Source organism: Salvia splendens, chromosome 6, assembly GCF_004379255.2.
Source record: "Salvia splendens isolate huo1 chromosome 6, SspV2, whole genome shotgun sequence".
Classification (NCBI taxonomy): domain Eukaryota; kingdom Viridiplantae; phylum Streptophyta; class Magnoliopsida; order Lamiales; family Lamiaceae; genus Salvia; species Salvia splendens.
In genome coordinates, this window is record NC_056037.1 from 19181446 (window position 1) to 19205937 (window position 24492).

General features: G+C 41.1%; 1 long non-coding RNA gene across 1 annotated transcript; it reads left to right on the forward strand.

Moving 5' to 3' along the window:
- The first annotated feature begins 312 nt into the window (after window positions 1-312).
- Window positions 313-2161, forward strand: LOC121807453. The gene is made up of 3 exons (XR_006051821.1): window positions 313-412; window positions 1488-1551; window positions 2042-2161. It is a non-coding gene; the product is annotated as an uncharacterized LOC121807453 (long non-coding RNA).
- Window positions 2162-24492: the final 22331 nt, after the last annotated feature.

The window sequence follows — 24492 nt, forward strand, 5'->3', positions numbered from 1 at the left end:
CCATGACCAACTAAATAATTATATAAATTGGGCTTGCAACTTAATGAGCCCAAATCAATTAATTTAATTTGGGAGTCCAATTCTTCTTTCCAAACAATTGGGAACAAGCCCAAAAATGTTTGTCTTCTTCCTCACACATATGGCCGATTCCTTCCCCCTCCACCCATGGAGACTTTCCACTTTTCATCTTCTCCAACTCCTTCACCTTCTATCTTCCACCATCAATGCCCACAAACCAAGAGTCACCACCACTTCTCAATTTATGCTCTTCTCTAACTCCTCACATTACACTACACAAAAAAAAAAGAGAGAGAGTGAGAGAACCGAGAGAGAGCCGAGAGAAAACAAGAGGAGGAGGAGTTCATTCTTCACCATTCTTGTTCATTCACCACCAAGACCAACCTATTGGAAGGTATAATCCCTTCTTTTTGGATCATTGTATACATTGCATATCATCACACATGAACCTCCCACAAGAAAATTCAACAATCAACATAAATCAAACAATCCAACAATTTAAATTAATCGAACACGCCGGATGCAATCGAAAGTCCAAAGAACGTAACTTGGTAATAGAAATACACCTTGCGGGTCTTTTCCGAGTGTTTCCGCGCGGGTTCGGAGTGGTTTCGGGGAGGAGGAAGCGACGGCAGCGGCTCGACGGGGAGGGACGACGGCGCGACAGCAGCTGTGCTGTCCGGCGACAACAGCTGCGCTGTCCGGCGACTCCGGCAGCAGCTCTTCCCGGCGGCTGGACCTCCCTGCGACGGCGGGCGGTCAGACGCGGCGGGCAGCAGCGGTGGCCGGTGACTCCAGCAAGCGGCGGACGGCAGCAGCTCCTGACGGGCGGCAGCATCTTCCGACGGGCAGCAGCACCTCCCGGCAACGATCGGCGGTGGCTGGGGAATCAATTTCCGGCGGCGTTTAAAAAAAAAGAAGAAGAAGGAGGGAGGGAGATGTCGAAGAGAGAGGAAGTGAAGGAGGAAAAGAATGAGAGAGAGAATGAGGATTGGGCCTCTTTTGTTTGTTTTTGATAAGTTGGGCTCATTTGTTTTGTTTTGGAGATATAAGGTGGGTATATAATTAGTAATTGGGCCTCACCAATTAATTTGGAGAAATGAGGTGGGGAATAATTAAGTCTTGGCTTTTAAATGATTGCCGGAATAATTTTTGAAGGATGAATAAATCTTACACCAAGTCCGGAATAATATACTTTCAACGATAAATAATTGCGATAATTTAATTATACGCTTAAATAATTTTTTGGGAATTTTTTTCGACGACATGAAAAATACGAGGAGCCAACGAAGGAAAAAACGAGCGTAAGCGGCCGACCGGCGTCGCACGCGACGCCTTGGGCTGCCGCCGAATAATCAAAAATGCACGAAAACCGAGAAAATGAATTAAAAGATCTTAATTGGAGTGCATGCATTCTAAAATGTCTTCGTTACCGAGATTGATGTGAACTTTATGTATTTTCCGAAAAGGTGGTTCGCACGGCCGCTAAAGTCGGAACGAGAAGCTGCTTAAGGAAAATTTTAAGCTTTCGAGGTGGGCTTTATTACTTAAATTCTTTTATTTTGAAATGATATGTTTATGGTGAAATAAGGGTGGTTTAAAATAGTATGTCATGCCGTATTTTATGTTTTGAATTGCCTATCTGATTGTCTACTGGGATAATATCCTACTAGACTTTTATAGTTAACGAATTCGGGTCTGACTAGGGAGTGAGTCCCTACTCGGACTAGTGCACTGATAGGGATCGTGAGCCGTCCCCTAGGTCGGCCGGTCCAGTGATCGAGTTTGTGGCCACATTCTCGTTTCACATGATAGCTCAGATATGGTAAATGATGGGGGATGATGATTGTCAGCGCTGACACTTTTAAAGGAATGATTTTGGTGTCTCTCGGTCTTTTTAAAGTAAAATCCGAGTTTCACTCTATGATGGCTTGACATAACTTAAATGATAAATGTATTTCGGGCATGAGTTCACTGGGTGCATCAAGTACTCAGCCCCTGCATATGTTTTCCCTATGTGCAGGTTGAGCGAGGTCGGGAGGCGGAGGATGTTGAGCAATGAGCCAAGAATTGTAATCAATAACGTTCTGGTTACTATTGTGTCTTCATACATAGTAGTAGCTAACTCTCAATTGCTTCCGCTACTCTACGTTTTAAGAATTTCTTCTATTTCCTTGAAATTGTCAAACCATGTCATTCACGTTATGTACCTTCGGGATTTGAAACTTTGATTTGATAATGAAATTTCCTCTTTTGATCGTTAAGTTGCATTGTCTTGATTGTTTTCCCCCTTCTTCCCCGCTTCTTAATTCCCCCATTAGTCGTGACTCCCCGTGCTTCCTATCCTTAGGAAGTGCGGTCGTGACAGAATGGTATCAGAGCAATTTTTCTTTCCGCTCTGGACCGAGAGTCTTTTATTCAATCTAGTCTAGACTCGTTTCGCTAGACTAAAAGAGTATTCATTGAAGGCTCAACATTCCGTCTCGCCGCGCTCAACAAAAGAAAAGGTAAAATGTTTTGAAATGAGAAAGTTTTCGAGAAAGCAAGGTGATAAAGTTTCTGAGAAAGAAGGATAGAAGAGTTTTTGAGAAAGAAAGATGAGAATAGTTTGAGAAAGAAAGATGATGAAGTTTGAAGAGAAACGATGGATTGTTGTTCTACATGAAAGATGAAAGTTGATGTTAAAGTAAGTTTTGAGTTTTAAAGTTGAAAGTGAGATGTAGAAATTTTGTTGAAAGTGCGAGAGTTTAAAGAAAATTTTTATTTCAAAAGTTTTGAATGTTAATGAAGTTCGAAAGTGTTTGCTTTGGAAAGTTAGAATGTTGTGTTTTATATTTGGTTATCCTGAAGTATGAATGGTTTGATGTTGGATGTGATGATGAAGAGGAAATGATTTGGAATCCCGACATGGTTATGAGGAGGCTACATGAGAACTCGAGGATAAAATGAAAGAGAAGTACTCGGAGCTGTTCGTTATGAGATGAGCAAATTTCGGGACGAAATTTCTGTTAAGGTGGATAGAATGTAACACCCGGACTTTTTATAGTACGTGGAACAACACCAAGCTGCTACGAGGCAATTAATGAATGAGATGTTGAGATGGGTTTTAGTGCTTGGCGCGCATAAATCGAGGAACGGTTGAGGAATTTATATTTGGAACAACACCAAATATAAATTGTTGCGTTTGGCGATTTTAATCTTTGTTGGAGACAAGATAACGAAATTAATTAAAGCTCCGTGAATTTTTAATTATCGAAAAAAAATGCGAGAAAATAAAGTACGGTTTTTTTTATCTTGGGCTTCTCAAATTAAAAGTAGAGTCCAAATGTTTCTTTTAAATGGCTTGGGGCCATGACCAACTAAATAATTATATAAATTGGGCTTGCAACTTAATGAGCCCAAATCAATTAATTTAATTTGGGAGTCCAATTCTTCTTTCCAAACAATTGGGAACAAGCCCAAAAATGTTTGTCTTCTTCCTCACACATATGGCCGATTCCTTCCCCCTCCACCCATGGAGACTTTCCACTTTTCATCTTCTCCAACTCCTTCACCTTCTATCTTCCACCATCAATGCCCACAAACCAAGAGTCACCACAACTTCTCAAGGGCAAGAAATTATTCAGGAAACTGTTTCTAAGATTGATATCATTAAAAGTAGGTTGAAAGCAACACAAGACAGACAAAAGAGTTATTATGATAAGCATCGAAAGGAGATAGAATATGAAGTGGGGGATAAAGTGTTTTTGTGAGTTTCACCCTGGAGAGGAGTGATGCGTTTCGGGAAAAAAGGTAAGTTAAGTCCTCATTACATCGGACTGTATGATATCCTCGAAAGAGTTGGACCATTGGCTTACAGGTTGGCATTACCCCCAGATTTAGAACAGATTCATAATATTTTCCATGTCAGTATGCTTCGACGTTATCGATCTGATCCTTCACATATACTAAAAGATACTGATATACAGATTTCTGAGAATTTAAGTTACATAGAAGAACCAATCAGTATAGTAGACCGTCAGATAAAACAACTTCGTAGAAAAGTTATTCCAATGGTCAAAGTTATTTGGCGAAATCACAGTGTCGAAGAGGCGACTTGGGAAACTGAAGAAAATATGAGGAAGAACTATCCACATCTGTTTACTGGTTAGCAATTTCTTTGGGTATGTTAGCTAACAGAGAAATGAATTTTGCGGACAAAATTCTTAAAGGGGGGAAGAATTGTGATATCCCCAACCCGAAACCTGCATCATTTTGCACAATTGCATATTTTTATTTTCATTTTAGGACTAATTGTTATATCATTGTTAATAGTTAAATTAATAGTATATAGTCTATGTTTATAATGACATATAATGCAACGTAACTATAAAATATATATAGGATATATGTGACTAATGAAACCTATGAATAAATACACAATTGAAAGGACCAGGGGTGCGTAGGTGTCGTTCAAGCAAGGATATATCCTACTGGTCAGGATAGAGATCCTAACTAAGCCTAGACCCTGGTTTCAAAGATTCCTCAACCCTCTTCTATTGGGTAGTATAGTGAAGGTAGGGGTCGAATCCCACAGAGATGGTGCGCTAAAACTATTGCGGTGATATTGTGGAGGGTTTGGTTAGCTACCACGCTTTGGGTTGAGATTTATCTAGGCTGGAATTTAAGGTGGTACTCTACTGACTAGGAGGCGGAAAAGGTGTTGGACAGGAAGCTGTGTACGTGGAAAGTGGGGAACATGGTTTTTGGCTAATAAATGTGGAAGGTACGAGTTTACTATAAAAGGTTAAACAGAATATCAGAGGAAAAAGAGGTAGTTAGGTGACTAGGCCTACAGGTCTGAAAAGTAACAACTGAAAAGTAAGGAAAAGTAAAGGACAAAAGCAAAAGTAACTAAAAAGTAAATGTGGTCCCAAATTTGGATGTGGACATTGTCTTCTCCAGCAAATCTGAACACAAATCAAACAACTCAGGTTCCATGAACGAGAAATGCAGATTAACAACTTCACAAAAACAGATCTACAATCTAAACTCCAAATCAAAAGATTAAACACTGAAACTGCAATTATGCTTACTGGTCAACATGCAGGGTGGCAGAATAATCGTAAACTCGGATTTCACACTAAAACACTTCTGGAAAATAAATCTAAACAGCCACTGAACTGACAAATCACAGATCGAACAACTCCAAATGAAATCATGCTTCCAACACTTAGAAATTACTGTAACAACTAGATCTAAGCTACCTAGGCAGAATGAAACAGATTTGAACAGAAAGAGATGCATAAAAACAACTTCATTGCATAAAACGTGTGGATCCCAACCAAGACTTCAAAATAAGCAAAATACTGGAAATGCGAAAGATCCAACGTAGAGAAAACAAACAAGATTAACAAGAAAACAAAAAAAGATTGTTTTGCCACTCCGGGCTATGGAACTGCTAACTACGATCGTGCTGACTAGAACGAGAGACTGGAACTCCGGCGAACTGAAGAGCTTCAAGTGACCATGGTTGTGGCGAGGGACGAGAATCTGGACTGGGCTGAAGAACTGAACTACCGAGAGATTTCTACCTAAGAGTGATGATGATGAATGAGTTCCTCCTTTTATCTCTCCAAGTGGCTTCCTTTTATCGGGAGGCTTGCCCTTGATTTTAGGGTAAAACCTCATTGCGAAATGACTTCTCTGCCCTTAATTGCGGTTGACTAGCCCCAGCTATCCTTCTTCTCCATCTCGAGCCATATTTTTTTGCATGCATCCTGGTCAGTATGTAATCGTTCTGACGCCCTTTTCACCTGAAGTATCTGAAGCTTTGCCTACAGGCTAGAACACTTATCCTACACACTTAAGCAACTGTTTTGCAGATATAATCCAATTATGCACATTATACTGACCAGTAACTAAGGCCTAGAATACGACTTATCAAACTGCTCACACTTACCACATGCTTGTCCTCTAGCGTGAAGAATAAACGAAAAGAAATAAGTCGAATTCTAGCCTGGTTACTCCTCTGACCGACTCAATCCTAAACTAGACCCTAGACTACAACGGAAAGAGAAAACAAAAAAAACAAAAACAAGCACAGAAAAGAAAACACATAAACGAACACAGAAAGACTAAACACAAAGATTGGGCTATATTTTCAACCATCCCTCCCCTCGGGATCAGGTGCAATCCGGCCTTAGACGGCCTTGAACTTCCGCCCCCCCCCTTTCTCTCCCAGTCAGTATATCCGCTCGTCAAGATCGCCCAAACTTTCGGCCTAACATAGGTTCACTCATTCACTCATACCTCTCCGGGAATGTTAGGACTGTTCTCTCATAGTGCTCAACCACAATTGCTTCGGACTTTGATTTCACGTGCAGCTACAGAAGGGCTTAAAGGCTTGTAACGGGGCTATTGGTTTGTAGTGTTTTGGGTGGATGTTCCTAAGGCTCTAAGGTTCAAAAAACTTCTATTTTATTTGATTTGGGGGAACTGTGTGCATCTGGGCCACTGGTTAGTTGCTTTTCTTGGCTGGCGCTTCTGGTTTTGATCTCCAACTGGTCAGTAGCTTCTTGTGGCTTCGCCACCCTTATGCCTTCTTCATTTTTTGTGGCCAAGTTTTTCTGACCATTTTCCTTCATCTTTTCTCTCTTTTTTCTTTCTTTCCCCCCTTTTTTTCTTTGTGGCTTCGCCACCTTTATACCTTCTTCTTCTTTTTAGGACCTGGGATAACTCCCTGGTCGATTTTCTTCCAAACTTCCTTGCCCAGCTGGTTCCTGCCTTCTTATACACCTTTCTGGCCAGTAAGCTCCAATCGTCTCATGCCTTGCACACACAATCCCAGTGGCTAGGGGTGTATATCTGGGTATAAAGAGTTAAGAAAATGGGTTCTAAAGGTGGTTTTTTTTTTTTGAGGGGGGTTTTCTATTGCCTTCAGTGTTGCTACACGCAGTCACTTCACCCTAGGCACCCTGTGGCAGCCACTCTTTTCTTTTCTGAATTAGTGGAAAGTGGTTCCACTTTAGGTTTTTAACTCACATTTAAAGAGGGCTTTTGTGTTTTGGCTCTAAGTGTGGGCTTTTCTTTCATACTCGCATCATCTATCCTGGCTAGGAGGTACTAAGGGGGTGGTTTCTGTTTTCCAGCATGTCGTATCTCCCTCAATTCCCCTCACCGTCAGCTCAGGACAGTTGAGTTTTAAGCCCAATCAACAAACAAAATAAAAAAAACTATACCTAACAGGACACTAACACAAGCACAAACACAGACCACACATATACACATTCATCATACTGGTCATTGCGTCCCCCCTCCCACTTCACAAGTGTCTGCCCTCAGATAGGGCTGTGAAGTGGAAAAGGTAATGGCCAGTATGATGGACACATTGACAAACAGACAAAAACAACATATTAAAACTAAAACTTCTCACACTTAGACTATGGAATGGGCTAAGTGGGAGAGTTTGAAAACCTAAACAGAAACCAACAAACAAAACACACATATATACAAAACTCCTCACACTTAGGCCATGCAATGGGCTAAGTGTGAGCCAACATGCTTACGAAAAAGAAAACAGAAAACACAAACACATGCGCCAAAAAGACAAACCCTTAACTTCTCACACTTAGACTATAAAATAGGCTAAGTGTTATGAATGGGGTTTGCGCACAAACAGAAATTATACTACCTAAAAAAAACAAAACACAATTAAAATACGAAAAACTAAAAACTGAAAATAAAAAGAAAACTAACTGGTCAGGTGGGGTGGTGGTCGCTTGTTCCTCCTGCTCCTTCGCGGGGTAGGTTGTGGTGCAGGTGGTTCTTCCGGTTGCTCCTCCTCATTCTCGGACTGGTTTCCTTCAGGCTCGGCCGACTCCTCGGCATCTCCGTCCTCTTGTTTCTCCTCTTCTGTTTGGGGTCCTTGTGATCCGACTTCCTGGCCTCCGTGGCCGCTTGTACCAGCTTCTCGTACTAACTTTTCAGCAGCTAACTCCCTCAAGATTCCTTCCATCACAGTTGCCAAACGGTTCAACTCTGCCCTTGTTTTCCTATTTTCATCAGCCAACTCCGCCACTGCTTTTTCCAACCTCTCCTGCCTCTGCTCCTGCGCTGGTGTTCCCTGGGCTGTCGTCGCTCTCCCGGCTGGTATAGCTTCTTCTCCCATCGCGTAGAAACGTGGTATGCCCTGCCTCATGTAAACGGTGTTCGTTCGGACGAACAATGGTGTATCAAAGAGGCCAGGAGGGTCGACCATCTTCAAGGGGGATAAGTCCTCTTCCTCCGAGATAGCTATGTTGTTCCTGACAAAAACTTCCATTATATGGCAAAGGGAGAGGTTCCTCGCTGGGTGGGTGGCGATGAGGTGACACTGGCACGCGGTCCAGAAGCCCAGGTGCACTTTCCTCCCGCGCTTAGCACACCAGAGGAGGTACAGTTCGGTCATTGAAGTTCGGACGGCGGAATTTGATTGCCCCAACAAATTAAAATCCAGGTAAAGCTGTACCAAACGCAAAATTGGGTTGTTGAAGTGGACGGAGCGGGAAATCATGGACTGGAACTGCCCCGCGTCAGGGTGAGTAAGTTCCTCCCAGGCTTCCTGGGGCTTAAATTCGATGTGCCTCCGGGGAATTCCCCTCTCCCTACTTCTCCATTCTGGCCCTATGGCCTCTCCTAAACTACACATTCCCAATCTGACCGTCCACTCAATCAAGCTCATGCTCACCTCTCTTCCGAATACCCTAAAGGTTATGGACTCTTCATCCAGATCCGTAGTGACCTTGAATCTAAAGGTAGTGAAAAACTCATTTGCCAGCCTTATAGGTATACTCGGATCCCCATTCTCCAACAACCAATCAAAACCCAACGCACGCAACTGCAATAAGAGAGGCTCACGGGAATTCAATTCATCAAGTGCTGGGAAAAAGAGTACCTTCCCACTCTTAATCTGTTTGCTGTCGTCGTCCTTGTCATCAAACGCATCCTGAAGCTTTTTAGTGCTGAAGTGCTTCATGTCTTCTATTTGCTCGTCAGTGAGCTCCACCTTCCAACGCCGGTACTTCAATCTTTCCACGGGAGGATGCATTAACTCTCGATGGTTGTGTGGGAGCTGCTTCTCGCCATACTCCTCGTCCTCTGGGGAGACGTTGCTTTCTGACCCTGATTCTTCACTTGCGGTATACTCACTGTCACTCGGCTCCTTTCGGTGCGGCGGGGCTCTCTGATCTGACTCTGTGATGGCGATGCCGGTGTTGACCGTGCGTTGCTTCTTGCTGCTTGGTTTCTTCTTAACAGGGGCTTTCCCCTTCTTTTTCCTCTCCTTGCAGTATCTATTCTCACCCCTGTCTTCATTTTCCTCTGGTCTCTCCTCTGTTGGTGTTGAAGGCTCCTTCTGGGCAGTAGACTGGGTCTCCAAGCGGATATGGGTATTGTCATCTCCTAACTCTGGGTGACCTACTGACTCCGATGTGAGGTCCAGACCCTCAGCCACCGTGTCAGTTTCTTCTCTCTGGTCACTCGGCGTGGGTGAGACCACCTCGGTTGCTGTCGAGGCATCTTTCAAGTTGGTAGCCGACAAGGATTCCTCCCCAGGTTTTGTAGAAGTAGCCCTGTGTTCTTCACTAGAGATTTCCAACGCACTTGCTGCCGTGTTTGCTCCTGCCTTGCTGGATGTCCATTTCCCTAGGCATCCTTGCGATACTCTCTTTGGCTTCAGCCGTTTTGCCTTTGGATCACCTTTCAACACCAATTTTCTTTTAACTGCTTTCGGTTTCAATACTGGTGGTACCTCCTGCTCTGGTTCCGCTGGTTGTACCTCGGTATCCTTCTCCTCAATTTGTGTATCACTCTCCCCTGCTTCTGGCTGGGGAGTCACCGACTTCGGCTCTTCCTCTTCGGTCTGTTTCTCTTTCACCTTGTCTACTGGCTGGTGGGCTAGGCTTTCTGGGTCGTTCCTTGTACCAGCTTCTTCACTCTCTCCTACTGCCTCCGATGCGAGGTCGAGACCCTCAGCCATCTTGGCAGTGCCATCTTCCATCCTGGTTACCTCGTTCGAAAGCTCCTCAAACTCCTCATCAGTCATAAAGACTTTCTTTCTGGCCGTTTTGTTCAGATCTATCCCCTCCCTTTCCATTTCTTGGGGAACGAGTTCCGCTACCGGTGTTCTCTCCGATTCATCTTCCTCCTCCCGGCTCTTCTGCTCCTCGCTTGCTTTCCATTCGCCTTCCCCTAGGTCAGAGTCATAATAGGCAGAAAGAGGGTCAACATCCATTGGTTCGATTTGTTGGCGAGTCGGGGAGGGTTTTGAGGATTCTGATGGTGCGGTCATCAAGGGAGATTTCTTTTCTGGTGGGATTGTTGAGGAAGTTGGAATGGAAATCGGTGGGTGCACTGTGGGCTGAACATTTGTTTCTGGGGTAGGTACTATCGGGGTTCCTCCGGTCATGCTTGATCCGCTTCCGGTTTGGTCAAAACCCGCCAACACAGCCGCCCAATCTTTATTTGGGTCCTGCTGCCTGAGGAACTCCGCCAGTTCGTTCAAGGGAATCATCGCCGGAGCCTGAAGAATCGACTCTTGTGGTTACGGTTGTGGGTTTGGCGGCCGCTCTTCAGTTGGCGGTTGTATTTCTGGGGTTTCATCTTGGAGGTTTGAAAAGGGTCTCACCGAGGCTTGTTTGTTTGCCGCTTTCTTTAAATCAACTTGTTGGAGAAGTGTGTCTGCGGGTAGAAGGTTTTTTGCAGCATTCCCCTCTTTTTCTAATTCACCATCTGAGAATTCCCCTGCACTGGCTGGTAGTTGAGCCCCTGCGGCTCCAATAAATTCTGATTTCTGACAAAAGTTCATAATTGTTTTTTCTATCTCTTCATCAGTCAACTCTTGGCTGCTGATCAGATCGCACCATGCAGCGGCTTCTACGTCAGCTTGCTCATATACATCTGAAGCTTGGAGTTTCTCCTGCAATAGTTCGGTCTCAAGAAAATCTTGGACTAAGGGGTCAATCACATCAACATAGCATACATTTTCAAAATCAATAGGCTTTTTCATTGCCTCATTGATATCAAAAATAAACTTCTCCCCGTGAAAATCAATGCAAATTGTTCCCTCGGCCATGTCTACTATTGTCTTGGTCGTCCTCAAAAATGGACTTCCTAACAATATGCCACTAGATTCCTGGTGCATGAAAAGGAGTATAGTTGTTGAGGCAGTTAGATTTGGTTAAGTGCAGTTAAAGGAATTAGTTAGCAGCAGAATTAGCTAGTTAATTAGGTGGTTATTAGGTAAAATAGCTAATCTTCTATAAATAGCATTGTACTCTTCTTCAATTGATAATCAATTAATGAAATGGAATATCGTTTTCTCTCTTATCTTCCTCTCTCAATACTCTGCAACTTCCGGTGAATTCTCCGGTCAAGTTCCGGTGCCTTCCTCGGTGGCTGTTCAGACCCCAGCCGCCCTAGTCTGCACCAAGTGGTATCAGTTACCTTGTTCGATCCCTATCAATGTCGATCCAATCTCAATCGGCAGATCTGCTGCGGGTGGAGGAGACATTTCGCAACGCTATGGGCGATTTGTTCTCGAGGCTCGACGAGTCGAATCGGAGGCTCGACGAGTCAATTCGGAGGCGTCATCAAGCTGATCGCAGGTACGATCGAACCTTGAAGGAGCTGCGGGATGATTTCCCTGCTCTGGATGTTCAAAACACTGCGTTGATGGCGAAGTTTAAGGCTGGTAGTGGAGGCAATTCTGCGGCTACTTCGATCGGATTAAATGTGCGTGCTCAATGCTTCGCGACACACCAATCCGAGCCGAGGGATAAATCGGTGGAGGAATGTATACCACGTTTCCCGGCAGAAATCAGTAACTTCATTGCTCTGAATGTCCAGAAATCAGCTTCTCCAATGCTTCCCCAAAATCTAAAAAAAGGGGAGAAATTTATGTTGGAGTGTATCACAAATTTTCCAGAATTGAAGCATGCCAATAGTAGCCCCTATTTCTCCAATCCAATGGAAGAATTAAGGAGCCTAAAACAAACAGGTATGGTTTCCGACTACTACGATCGTTTTAATATGTTGCTGGAAAAGGTTGGCTACATAGAAGACCATTATGCTGTGTGTCTTTTTGTTAGTGGACTGAAGGATCTTATACAAAAATTGGTTAGACTGTTCACGCCCAAATCACTTGCTCACGCACTTTCCTTGGCTCGATTACAAGAGTCTTGTGTGAATTTTAGCGGAAATTATTATGCTAATCTTGAAGTAAAGGAGGAGGTAGCGATAGAAGACACTGAAAAAGAGACGACGATGATGAATTCGACACAGACCGTGGAAGTGATGGAGGGGGTTTGGATGGAAGAGACTGAAAATGAGACGGTGGTGATTTCTGAAGAGAGGGAATTAACAACTGGATGTGGATATGAGAATGTGGAAGTATTTGAGGAAGAGGTGTGGATGGAAGAGGCTGCGCAGGAGACGGTTGTGATGAAGTTGCAGGAGAGTTCTAGTCATAGTGAAGCACAACCAGCTGGAAATCTTGGTGAAGTACATATAGCTGCAAGGAGTCAGTCTCCTTCAGAGGTGATAGGGAAGAGGAACTTCGAGATACAGTCAGTTAAACAAGAGTTGATATCTCATGAGTTGGCATATAAAATCACTATAGGTGTAAATGGAAACAGGTGCGAGGAGAACGAGATTTCTGAAACAGAACAAAGGGATGATGCATCTGCTGTTGTTGTAAAACAACACCATGCATTGACAAAGAGCATTGCATTAGCAGCGGTGGAAACGCTTTCGGAAGAAACCGAGAAGAGGGAAGTCCCACTTGAAGGCAGCTATGAGCTGACAAGTTCAACACAAGAGTCTAAGAGAGAACAAAACTTCGGTGCTTTAACAAATGCAAAATCTATGAACCAGAAGTTGGATCACCACAAATATTTGATGTCATTCTTGACTCGAATGGAAGGCGATTGTGGTGTTTGTACTTATGCATCGCATACATCACACTCCATTAGGAATGATTGCTCGATGGATCTGAATTTGCTTGGTTCTTTACCTTGGGATGGGAGTTACAGTTTTTTCCTTCCCGCACATCACAAATGCAATCTTTCTGCCTTTGGACATATGGTATGGGTGCTTCTAACTGGGAAGAGTCCATATTCCCACAATTTGGTGATAATGGAGGAGCCAAGGCATCGCATAGAACGAATACTTCAGGTTTCGAAAGAGCATTATTACAGAACAAAGTGGTTTCTATTGCACTCGATGAGGATGTTTGGATGTGATATTAAATATCTCTGTATTGCTTCTGGTGCTATCTTAATTGAGGCAGGGGGTTGCAAAGTCCTTTCTCATTATGGTGACAGACATCCTGGAGGTCATACTGATCATGCTGAACACCATTTGCAGCTGAATGGTGATGATAGATTCTTTTGTCCTAGGCCCAATGCTCTTATTTGGAAGGTTCTGGGAGAAAAAGGAAGGTTCTGGCACTGTAGAAAATTCAACAAGATCAAGGAGCATATTAGGAGAGAAGCATGGCGATGTGTATATGATTCCTTTTCTTTACTTCTAGTTATTCTTGACCCCGATTCAGCATTTAAGCTTCACCAACCTCATATTTCTTCTGAAGGATCAGAGAAAACATTTGCAGGGGAGAATTTCAATGATAGACTTGAAGCAATTGCTATTTTGATACCAAAACCATCAAGGTATGGTGGGATCAGGGACATCAAAACTGTTGAGTGGACTGAACTTGTTTGTACCAATGAGGAGGCATCGATCACCGTAGATGCAGAGAGACATCTCTTAGGCACTTTTTGGTGCAAATGGCTAGAAGCTAGGCTCATCTTTACTACTGATCTTGGTAGTAGGCTGAAGCTACGGAAACTATGGAAGTTATTCCACCATTTTCAGTTTGCTTATCTTATAGATAAAGGATGTTATGATGTGTGCTTAATTGTAGAGAAGAGACGTCAATGCTACAAGATTCATTTGAGGCTGGAGGCTGGTGGTTCAAAGCTGCTGTGCCAAAGAAGATCTGTCTTCAAGCTCTCAAAGGTCATTCTCGAATTCGGAAATAGTATGAAGGGGGGAATCGAACAAGCTCTGCATAAGATTGAAGTACCAAAGCATCGTACGGAGCGTGTCTTTCGGGTTTTCAACGGAATATTTCAACCTTTTGTTGAAGGAAATATGCAGATACCAAACCTTGAGGACAAGGTTATTTGAAGGAGGGGAGATTTGGTGCATGAAAAGGAGTATAGTTGTTGAGGCAGTTAGATTTGGTTAAGTGCAGTTAAAGGAATTAGTTAGCAGCAGAATTAGCTAGTTAATTAGGTGGTTATTAGGTAAAATAGCTAATCTTCTATAAATAGCATTGTACTCTTCTTCAATTGATAATCAATTAATGAAATGGAATATCGTTTTCTCTCTTATCTTCCTCTCTCAATACTCTGCAACTTCCGGTGAATTCTCCGGTCAAGTTCCGGTGCCTTCCTCGGTGGCTGTTCAGACCCCAGCCGCCCTAGTCTGCACCAATTCCCTAGCTTCATGCTCACTCATTTTGATCACATAAAAATCAGCAGGGTATGTAAAATCATGCACTCTTACTAATACATTTTCTAAAACTCCCTCAGGACTTATGCACGACCTATCAGCCAGTTGGATCAACACCCTAGTATTTGACAGCCTCACTCCTTTCAACCGGTTATAGATAGACAATGGCATGACATTTATAGATGCCCCCAAATCACACATTGCATGTTCGACCTTCACATCTCCTACAGTTATGGGTAGGGTGAACATACCTGGGTCGGCTCTCTTGGGTGGTAACTTCTCTTGCACTATTGCTGACGCTATCCCTTCCACCATAATCTTGCCATCCTTCTGGGCTCTCCCGGCTATGAAGTCCTTTTATGAATTTCCCGAGAGGGGGTAGCTTCATGGCTTGGAGGAATGGTATGGTGACATCCAACTTCCCAAAAATTGACAAGTAGTCAACCGGGTTCTCTTTCTTCCTCTTTGTAACAAATCGGAATGGGAATGGTTTCTCCCCTTTTTTCTCCTCTACTGGTCCCTCAGCAACCTTCTTGGAGTCTTTCTTGGGTAGTTCCTTGGTCTGGGCCTCCATTCTGGGCTCTTCCTCTTGAGGAGGTTCCTTCTTGGTCAGTAGGATGTCGGGTTCACCTCTTACACTTGGTGCATCATCCAAGAAGAATGGATCCTGCATCCGAGGCATAGGTCTCCCTAATTCTTCCGCTGAAATGGTATCGCCTCCTATCTTCGTTCCATTGGATCCTCCACTAGGTCGTTTCGGTTGAGGCGCGTCATAAGTAGTTCCTGACCTCAACGTAACCTTACTCACATTTGCCTTTTCGGGCATTTGGACTGTAGATGGGAGTTTCCCCGCATTTCCCTTCAAATCACCCACCGAACTGGCCAGTTGAGCTAACTGCCTATTCATCATATCCATGTTCGCCTTATGTTCCTTCTGGGCATTTTGCATCCCCTGCACGACCTCATTATGGGATTGCAATTCTCCTTTGATGCTCTGTTGTGACGCTAGCATTTCACCCATCATGTCCTCAACGGATCTCCTTGGCCTGTTCGAATTTTGGAAATGACTCGGCCCTTGGTGTTGATAGTTCTGGGAGTTTTGCTGGCCTTGATTAGGCGGGTATTGGTTATACTGGGCAGGAGGGGTGTACTGATCTTGAGGATATTGATTCTGGTGCTGGCCTTGGAATTGATTTTGGTTCTGATGGTGTTGGGGTCCTGGGTTCGGCTGATTTTGGAAATTTTGGAAGTTTCTCTGGTGGGGCGGCACATAGACAGGGTTCGGGTTCTGGTTTTGTGGGTTTTGGTTTTGGGATTGTTGGTTTCTTCCTGACCAGTTGGGCTGGTAGTCTGGGTTTGCTGGTCCACGGTTAGGGTTTTGGTTCGGATGGGGGTTATACTGGTTCTGACCTTAGTTCTGATTTTGGCTTCCGTCACCCCATCGAAAGTTTGAATGATCCCTCCATGGTGCATCCCGTTGTCTACCTTGAATCCAATGCCCACTAGAATTGAAGTACCCCGCAGCATTAACTTGCTCCATATTCCCGAAGTCATTAGGCTGATCATAGTTCGGTCCTTGATTTCCATGCTCTGCACCCTTGTAACTCCCAGCTGGTGGAGTGCTCTTCTCGATCGCACTCAGAAGTGACTTCTTCAGCTTATCCATTTTCAAATCCATTTTCTGCTCCAGATTATTTTCCTGATCAGTAGACGAGGCAACAGCAGCCCGCTCTCGGTTGTATCCTTCCCTTGAATGGTCATACTCTTTCTTTGCATTCAGTAGCTTCCTTAGGACTCTCTTCGCTTCGCTGACCCATAATTGCGTGAAGCTTCCTCTTGACGATGAATTTGCCAGGTCCTTGGTTATCGCGTTCATACCTTCGTAGAAAGTATGATGTACTTCAATGTCCGTCATGCGATGGTTGGGACATGATTCCAAAAGACCCATGTATCTTGCCCAATAATCACTCAAGGGTTCATCATACCCTTGCTTCACATTAGTTATTTCCCTCTTCAGCGCGCTTGTCTTGGATGACGGAAAAAACTCACCCAGGAATGCTGACTTGAAATCTGCCCAAGTCTCAATAGAGTTGGGGGGCAGGCGCATGAACCAGGCGTTAGCTTCCCCCTTGAGCACAAATGGCAAAGCCTTCAGCCTATAATCATCCTCAGTCGCTCCTGCTGGTCTCCTCTGCGCCCTACAAATTTTACAAAACTCATGAAGAAACTCATACGGCCCTTCATAGCTCTTCCCACAGTATGTAGGCAGGATCGCGATCACATGAGGCTTCACATCGCAGGCGGTTTGCCCTGGAGTAACGACTATGGCTTGCGGGGGCTCTCCTTCAGTATGTGCGTTCAGCGTCCCGATCTCCGGGTCTTCATCTCCCTGGTTGGCCATTTCCCTTGGGTTGCCTTCCAACAGTGGTTTCTCTTCTGGTATTGGTCCCTCTATGGTGCCCTTCTCTTCGTCACTACTCGTGCCTAGGTCAGACAAGGTGGTCGACAGGCCAGAACGAGTGGTTACGAGTATAGTTCCTCGCTTGAGTATTTTCGGCCTCCACTGATCAGGAGACGAACTGCTTCTCATAAACTGAAATAAAAAGAAAAAGAAAAATTATCCACAATATATACGCCAAAGTATCACACACAATAACAATAAATAACGCCATTCATCCCCGGCAACCGCGCCATTTGAAAGGACCGGTTTGTGCAGGTGTCGTTCAAGCAAGGATATATCCTACTGGTCAGGATAGAGATCCTAACTAAGCCTAGACCCTGGTTTCAAAGATTCCTCAACCCTCTTCTACTGGGTAGTATAGTGAAGGTAGGGGTCGAATCCCACAGAGATGGTGCGCTAAAACTATTTCGGTGATATTCTGGAGGGTTTGGTTAGCTACCACGCTTTAGGTTGAGATTTATCTAGGCTGGAATTTAAGGTGGTACTCTACTGACTAGGAGGCGGAAAAGGTGTTGGACAGGAAGCTGTGTACGTGGAAAGTGGGGAACATGGTTTTTGGCTAATAAATGTGGAAGGTACGAGTTTACTATAAAAGGTTAAACAGAATATCAGAGGAAAAAGAGGTAGTTAGGTGACTAGGCCTACAGGTCTGAAAAGTAACAACTGAAAAGTAAGGAAAAGTAAAGGACAAAAGCAAAAGTAACTAAAAAGTAAATGTGGTCCCAAATTTGGATGTGGACATTGTCTTCTCCAGCAAATCTGAACACAAATCAAACAACTCAGGTTCCATGAACGAGAAATGCAGATTAACAACTTCACAAAAACAGATCTACAATCTAAACTCCAAATCAAAAGATTAAACACTGAAACTGCAATTATGCTTACTGGTCAACATGCAGGGTGGCAGAATAATCGTAAACTCGGATTTCACACTAAAACACTTCTGGAAAATAAATCTAAACAGCCACTGAACTGACAAATCACAGATCGAACAACTCCAAATGAAATCATGCTTCCAACACTTAGAAATTACTGCAACAACTAGATCTAAGCTACCTAGGCAGAATGAAACAGATTTGAACAGAAAGAGATGCATAAAAACAACTTCATTGCATAAAACATGTGGATCCCAACCAAGACTTCAAAATAAGCAAAATACTGGAAATGCGAAAGATCCAACGTAGAGAAAACAAACAAGATTAACTAGAAAACAAAAAAAGATTGTTTTAGCCACTCCCGTCGATGGAACTGCTAACTACGATCGTGCTGACTGGAACGAGAGAATGGAACTCCGGCGAACTGAAGAGCTTGAAGTGACCATCGCTGTGGCGAGGGACGAGAATCTGGACTGGGCTGAAGAACTAAACTACCGAGAGATTTCTACCTAAGAGTGATGATGATGAATGAGTTCCTCCTTTTATCTCTCCAAGTGGCTTCCTTTTATAGGGAGGCTTGCCCTTGATTTTAGGGTAAAACCTCATTGCGAAATGACTTCTCTGCCCTTAATTGCGGTTGACTAGCCCCAGCTATCCTTCTTCTCCATCTCGAGCCATATTTTTTTACATGCATCCTGGTCAGTATGTAATCGTTCTGACGCCCTTTTCACCTGAAGTATCTGAAGCTTTGCCTACTGGCTAAAACACTCATCCTACACACTTAAGCAACTGTTTTGCAGATATAATCCAATTATGCACATCATACTGACCAGTAACTAAGGCCTAGAATACGACTTATCAACAATCATCTATTGTTTAAGCTTATAAAAATATATATATGCATTTATAATATATGTAAATATGTTATGTGAGGGTGTCTTATTATAAATAGAGATAATGCATGGAAGCATAGAAAGCTAATTATATACTTTGTGAATATGAAATATATTAAATAAATAAAGAAAATTCTTAGTAATGACACGTAGATTGAACGTGTCTCATATTTGCTTCATTTGATGTATTAGTGTATTTAAAAGAAGGTTTGGATATTAAATCATTCCTCCGTGAAGTCGGCTATAGTGTTGAACAGAATAAAAAAAAAAAGAAAAACGAAGGCTGAACTCCCTCATGAGAAAAATAGTGTTGATATTATTTTTTTTTAAGGTAATACTTCTTCTAATTCTTATTTAACCCATGTACATGCTTTGTCATTTAAAAATACTAGTACCTTGGAGGTTACTTGAATCCCAAATATATATATGTACACACTATTAAATTGTTTTTGATGATAATATATGTATTGGTATTCATTTGCTAAGTTCATAGAACAAGTATGCATAGAAGCAATTATAAATTTTGTAGCATGTAAATAATTTTTATAAATTCATGAGATATGAAATATTTTCCATAAATGGATATAGGATATGTTAATATAGGTGTTTGCAACATATATATATATATATATATATATATATATATATATATATGCACATATTCAAGAGAGTAAGTTAACTAACTATACATATATACACGTATGTCATAGAATATGTATAATTAGATTTATGTACTATATAATTAGATCTATATGTAAATAGTATAATCAAATTATCTCTTAAGATCATACTGTAATATTTAACTACAGTTATATGCATTAATATAGGAGACTATTTACAATTTTAATTAAAGTAGATAACATACAGATAGTTGTAATAATTTAAAATGTGCATGTATTATATAGGATCAAGGGCTATAGATCGAGAAAAGGGAACAAGTGCTCTACCAGAATATCTATCTTAATTAGGTGTGTATAAATCACACTTTTAATTTTTCATGTTTTATGTGCTTCTTTGCTATGCATTTATATAAAGTGAATAGTTGGATTATATGATGTGACTCTGATATGATTATGTGTTATTTGATATCAATGGTTGAATGTGATAGGAATATGTAATTGTTGCAATTGATAAGTTTGCACAAGGTTTGGAATTATTTGAATCATTGGATTAAAGAGGATCTGTGACAGTCATGCCCTGTGTCTGATATCAATGGCAATGGACCTGCGGGTCATATGCAATGGCAATGGACCTACGGGTCATATATACAATGGCAATGGACCTACGGGTCATATATATGTATACAATGGCAATGGGACCTACGGGTCATATATACAATGGCAATGGACCTTCGGGTCATTTACAATGGAATCCCGGGCAGATACTAGGCTTGATTTGTCACAGAATAATAAACTGAACAAAGTGGCATGTGCATATGTACATGAATTTGGATTGAATATTTGTTGGTTATTGCTATATATTTTGGTTTAAGAATATGGCTGACTATTGAACTGTGGAATTAAAGGTAAGGTTTATATACACTGAGTTGTGACTCATATAAACCACTAATATTTTTTAGGAATAAGATATCAGTGAAGTTTGGTTAACGTGGGTCATAGGAACTGCACGTGTTATCAGGTCGGCGGCTAACGCGTTTAGGCAACCTTCTCCTCCTCATCATTTTTGCATGTAGATAAATGTGTAGTATATAGAGTGGTGAGGGGCTCCCACTACTGTTCATAATGTTTTAAATTGTGTACTTGAAAAATGTTGGTTTTGAAGTTATGTGATATTTGTGTTTCATTTACTTGATAGATGGATTAATTATTTTGAATTTTGAATTTATTAATTGTAAGTAACTACGTCAGCAAGGGTTGGGTGTGACAGTTCTTCTTCATTGTATCCATAGTTGATCATTAATGAATTCCTTCTCATTTTTTCCGTGGACGTAGGCTTATGCCGAACCACTTTAAATCACTCGTGTTCTTGAATCGTTTTGATCTTGCTCCGATCTTGATTTCTAACAGAAAATGATATTGGTATTTGGTAATGAAGGATATGAATTTTAATGCAAAATGGATACAATAAAAAGAGAAAATATAATTGAAATAGTTTGATAAAAAATGAAATTTATCAAGAAATTAAGAAACTAACAAGTTTATATGTAGAGATTAATTTTAGATCCAAAAAAATAATTAATTTTTTAAATTAGAGGTTATAATACTATCTAGCAAGTTTAGTACCAGAGTGAATATGTTGGAATAAAAGAAAGAGTAGTGATGAATGAAATTGTAAATGCATAATTAAACCTTTTAATATGTTACATTGAAAATTGATTTATGAATATTAATTAATATAAAATGAATTGCATAGTAATATTATTCTGCAACAATTTAGGAAAGTATTAGTACTATAATTTTATATTTACATATTTTAACAAAAAAATTTATTGAATATCTTCTTCCATCCCATGAAAATATAGACTTAACAACACAAATTTTAATACGAAATTGATAAAGTATAATATAGATAGAAGGTGAATTGTTAGTGGAGAATGAGGTCACCTCAATAAGAGAGAAAAACTTATCAAAAATGGATGTGAACTAATTTTGTCGGATAGACCAAAATGAAAAAAAAAAGAAGACAATTATTTGGGGACAGGGAGAGTATTGTATAATTATTTTAAATCAAGTTTGAAATCATGTGAAAATTTGTCAAAAAATTTTCATATTATTTTTTTTATTGCTATAGAATAATATAACTAATAAAAACACTAATTTTTAATTTAATTCAATTGAATTTAAAATAGAGGGGCTTTATGTACATTTATTTATCTTTACATGAACTTAATTTTGTAGTAGATATCTTTAGAATTGTATAGTAGAAATAAATATATAAATAATTTGTAACATAATTATGTAGATATAAAATTGTACCAGAATTATACTATAAAATTTGATATTACTCCATGTTTCAAGAAAATGTAGATTATAAATTTAGAAAGATACAGAATATAAAATAATAAAGTAAAAAGTTCAACTGCAAACCTTATTTACGTGACTTGTGGCGCCTAGTTCGTAAAATTATGTTTCCTCTAATATATATTTATCAAGACTGCATCTAAAATATTGTTTAGTGAAACATTAAATAGTGATATATAGTTTTCTTTAGTAAAGAAAACTCATTAAATAGGAAAAAGAGAAATAGTACTCCCTCCGTCCCGCTTTAGCAGTCCCGGTTGAGTCGGGCACATGTTTTAAGGGGTATTTAAGTGTGTAATAAATAAATGATGTAGTGGAGGTTGGGTCCCACTTTTAAATGATGTAATAAATAAATTGATGTAGTGGACATCAATTTTTATGCACCGAGTTCAACGGGACTCCTAAAGTGGGACACCCGAAATTGATCAACCGGGACTACTAAAGCGGGACGGAGGGAGTAAGTAAGTAGCATGAGTTTACTGTGTCACCCTTTTCACCATTTGTTCTTGTCACACATTCTCCTTATATCATGCCGATTTACAAGCGAGGGAGAAATGTATTATAAATTAGGGCCGAAAATGTATTATAAATTAGGGCCGCTAATCATATTATTGATTGATTGCGTTTGGCTTTATTGTTTATGATTTGATTTCAAAATTAGGGCCGAAAATGTGATTGGGGAAAAGAGGATGGAAGAATGTTGTGTAGGAGATTATTTGATTTAATGGATAAAATTTGGAATCATAATGACGTCTTTCAAAAATACAAACTTTTGGAATGCTATCATTGAGAAATAGGAATCCGCCTTATCAAAGGATTTCCTGTGATTATTTCTAGTATGGAATGAGTCAATCATCCACTTTGGTATCTTATTGAACAAAAAGGGCGTTCCTCCATTGATCAAGAATTTCCATTTTCGGGAAGTATCATGATCATCCAATAAAAAGGGTTTCCATTTTTTCAAATGAACAATTTGAAGACCTATTGATTCTAACAACTGATTGCAGAGTTGATCATTCGGACCTTTCAATTCATAGATGTAGATCTCGGACCCATGAATGGGGATACAATTTTGATGCACAATTGGTAAAATAATAAATATGAATTGGTAAGAGTGAGGAAGAGAAAAAGAGTGTAAATAGAGTTAGTGGAGGCCCAACATGGGAATAATTTCTGTTTTTCATAAATGGATATGAACACATTTTCATCGCATTAGTCAAGATTGAATTTTTCTATGTACTAGCTTTCGACATTTAAGCTTCACTACATTGAATCAACAAGAATTCTACGCGGCCTTTAAATTTCTATTAATTTGTGTATAAAAAAGAAGAAGAATGCATGGCAAATAGCAATGCATATCTATCTTTGTGTGTGTTAAAGTTTTGGCTCATATTCTTGATCCTGTTTGAAGCCCTATTTTTGTTTACGTGCAGGAATTGGGTGTTGCGATTCTAAAACATGGCTCTGGACAGCATAATAACTTCTCCTCATAGAAGGTCGCAGCAGACGCAGTCTGCATTCTGTCCTCCTTCTACGAAGCAACACTCGCGAGACGCAGAATTGGGAAGCTGGGCAACCCTTGTTCAGAGACATCGATTCCTCCTCACTGCTCTTTCCCTCCTCCTACTTCTCTGCACTATTTATCTTTACTTTGCCGTGACTCTTGGGTCTGCAGATGAATGCTTCGGCCTGCCGGGAGCTGAAAAGGCGTCTTGTCTTCTTCAGTTGTCTGCAGCCAACGGAAAATTAAAATTCCTTTAGTAAATAAAATCCCCTCAATTAAGGGGATCTGAAGAAGTCTCACTGTTTAGCTTCACTTTGGTCTCCAACTACTTCTTGGTTTAGACTAAATTAGATTAGCAAAGCTTTTAAATATAGCAATGAATATTGTTGTCGTAACAATAAATGTTGTTTTTCAAACTTCATTTTTGCTAACTATTAGTATTAACATACTGATACAACCCTTTGTCGTATCCCTTTCTCCGGCGTCCTAGCCGGGCAGCGCAGAATCTAAGTTACAGATAATTCTCCGGCGTCCTGCGACAGGATCGGCGGAAGTTCTAGTTCTAGCTGTGCGCGGAACTCCTCCGTCGGGCAGCGATGGAACTAGGGTTTGATTAATTCACGTTGGGTGTGGGCAAATAATATTGTATTTCATTCATGATCCTTCAAATGATTACATTCTGCCCTATTTATAATACTCAGTCCTAACTTACCGAACAAGAAAATAATATATGAAAAGATACTATGAATCAAAAGATAACTAAATAGAAGATATGGAATATATGGAAAGATATGGGAAGATATCGTATCAACTCCCCCATGGTTGAAATCCGCCTTGTCCTCAAGGTGGAAATTATGAAGCAACGACGATAGTTGGAAGCAAAAGCTTTGGTGAGGTGTCTCCTCCTGGATCGAACACACGCCAAATAGGCAAACGTCTCCTGACATAGTAATCCCCATCAAATTCCTGAACATTCGTGAAGACAACAGGTTTTGCCAGCATGTTTAACCCGATGTTAAATGTCTTTGTGGCTAGCAAGCCCTTCATCCATCCTCCATGTGGCAGCTCCTTATCATCATCCGATTTCCCCTCCACCAGAGATTTCACAATCTGCTTCCTCAGCTCCTCCTGCTCTTGCGAATAACTCTTCAACTTATTATTCTCTCCATCATTCCCACTTCCATCCTCTCCATCACTTAGCTCTGGATCCGCCTCAATCAATTGCTTC